Here is a 3,038-nt window from a genome sequence, read left to right as displayed (position 1 = left end):
TATCATGGCTAAGGTTCTCTGTGCCTTTTCTTTTTTAGACACATTTGGGGAAATTGCCAAACTTGAGTGAATTGCTGTATTCACCTGGAAATTACTTCACTAGCACTCTTCTGGAAACATGGAAGAACACACCCTAATTTATCCAAAAAGACATAAATAAAACCTGCATAATCACAATATATTTTTATGGTAAAAGAAAATAGAAGTGCAAAATATTAGAAGTCTAGAGGAAGACTGTTTGTACAAAGCTGAGGAAAATCTAAAAGGTACCTCACAGTCATTTTCCTTCTTTCTCCTACGTAGTCTTCAGCTTACCCCAGGTAAGTTGGAGAAGTACAATCACTGGAGCTTAATAATGGGAAGAGGTTGAATGTATACTAATGTTAATAATTGATGCACTACTTGTCTTGCAAACTTCGGAGGAAATATCACAATTCTTCTTTCTCTTGCCTTGTGATTGTTCTAAAATAATAAAATAATTGCATCTATTGCCATAAGGGAGAAAAACGTACTTGCCAAAGCCTTTTATTTATTTATTTATTTATTTATTTATTTATTTATTTATTTATTTATTTATTTATTTATTAAATTGTACTAATGACTAATAACCATTAATAGTTATGGCACAGGCTATGTAGTTTCTATATGGGTTCCCAACCTGCAAGTTAGTAGAAGACAGTACTAGGAACGGTAGAGACTACAACAATTGGATAGCAAGTTCATTAGCATTTGCAGAGAGGAAAGTAACCCTTTTTATGAAAAATGAGTGATGTATTACTAGTCCACAAGAAAAAAAATGTCTGGCATTACTGACAGGATGATTGAGAAACATATATGAAACAAGTCCAGACATCTGGACTTATCACATACTTACTCTCTATTCACCTTTTTAAGCATTTTTCGCAATATAGTGCTAAGCATCAATATGCTGTAATGCAGAAATCCCCCCAAACCAAATATATTTATCATCTAGTTTTCCATTTTATATTCTTTCCACCCAGTTTTGTTAACTCATGGTTATTTGTACTTCATATAAATATACTTTGTATACTTCTGTGTAGTGGTAAGAGGGCTGCAGGGCTCCTTTGCGAAGCAAGGCTCACACCCCACTACAAGACCGAGATGGGCCTGGCTACAGCCTGTGGAACAGATCCTAGTGAAACAGGTTGTCCTGTTGCAGCCCATAGAGAGGACCACGTCAGAGCAGAACTTTACATGCAGCACATGGAGGACTCTACACTGAAGTAGATGGTTATACCTTGCAGGAAGCTGCAGCCCATGGAAAGCAAGTAGGTGGTAATGTTAGCAATGGTAGTTGGCAAGTTATCTTGTTTCTATCTCAGCTCTTAAGATTTCTTACCTAATTTTCCTCAACTGTCTTGTTGAAGAACAGTAAGAAGTATAAGAAAGAATCTGGATGGATATTTGGTTGCCAACCAAGGTCAGTTCAACACAATAGTTTGTTATACAGTGCATGATATTGTACTTTGTTGGTTTTTGTTTGTTTGTTTGTTTGTTTTGAGGTGTTTTTTATCGTTGTTTGTTTGTTTGTTTTTTATTTTTTCTTCTTTTGTAAGTAGAAGGGAAGTTTTTAGGCAGGTGTCAGGTGTCAGGCATCAGTGTGACTCTGGAATCATGAGTACAATACAACAACATTCCAGTACAACAGGAATTTGCACCTTTGTACCCCAACACTGTATTTCTTTGGGAAGTTAACTAATTTAAGAAATTTGAAATTTGTCTCCTTCCAATTAATTGTTACATCTCTTTTTTAACTTAGGCTCTGAAATTGTTTCAAAACATTGCAGTACCGCAAGAAGTAAAATTGACATCACTGAAAGGTAAACAGCAGCAAGGATGCAGGAACAATCTGTTTTAAGTGGGGAAATCTTAAGACCAAATATAATACAGCATATGCATGTCAAAAAGAACATGATCTCTGTGGTGGCCTCGAGCTCCCTTGTCTACTTATTACAGATTGACTCTTCATAACTACACTCTGTGATTTAAATTGAAAATGACCATGAAATCTGCCCTCAACTCTTTGTTCTGAAAGGTCATGCTGTATGTGAAATATGTCTATTACCATTTGAAGAGCAGCAGCATTATTCTTTACAAATACCGACACAACTAGACAATGCAGTGTCAAGAGATTCTTTAAACTAGCAGAGAAGTTCATAACAAGAAACAGACTTTGCAAGTAACAATAAAGAAATTAAGAGGAAAAAAAAAATCTACAATTCTGTAAGTTGTTCAATGCTAAAAAAAGCACTCATAGGAATTTATTCTGGAAAACAATATCAACAACAACAACAACAATAACAGCAACAACAAAAAACCACTCAGTAATAATAGCCCCAGTCTGTAATGAGAAAATAAGAAGATAAAGTAGCATTTTGTGTGTTTGTTTGAGTTTTTTAGTAGGGAAGCTATTTCTTTATTCTCAAGAGATGGCTGTTATGCATCCAAAAACAAACTTTTCTAGGAAGTAAGGGGATATAGTAGAATAAAAGGAAATTTGGAAAATAAAAAACAAAAACAAAACAAAAAAGCTGAATAGAATAGACAGTAGAAAAAATTATCTCTTGTGATCTAACTGGCAACAGCATGGATCTGGAGGACAGCAAGACTTTTAACTAGATCAGCTGATCTTTCCTGCTGGTGAAATATCATTGTATGTTGAGTGTACAGGTTGTGAGGACATGGTTCATCTCTTGAGTGCGCTCATCTATTCTTTCTGTGAGTACAGTTCCCAGAGGCTTGGGGAAAGCAAATGGCTATGGATGTATGAAGTGAATTGACATCCTATATGGATGCTGTTGGTGTTGGGCCTGGGCTAGGTTGTTGTTTGCTCTGAAGAATTCATTATCATTACTGCCTCTGTGCAGTCACCAGTAATGACTCACAATGATAGCTCAGAAAGATAGACCATATTTTGCAGTGCTATTTCTTATAACTGCTGCACCGTAATATACCCTGATTCAGTTTCTGTATTTATCTGAAATAAGTTTCTGAATTGCTCCTCAGAGAGGCATCTT

Source organism: Coturnix japonica, chromosome 1 (assembly GCF_054131305.1).
Source record: "Coturnix japonica strain WE chromosome 1, WE-NBRP24, whole genome shotgun sequence".
In the NCBI taxonomy this organism is placed as follows: Eukaryota; Metazoa; Chordata; class Aves; order Galliformes; family Phasianidae; genus Coturnix; species Coturnix japonica.
This window is presented reverse-complemented; position numbering follows the sequence as displayed.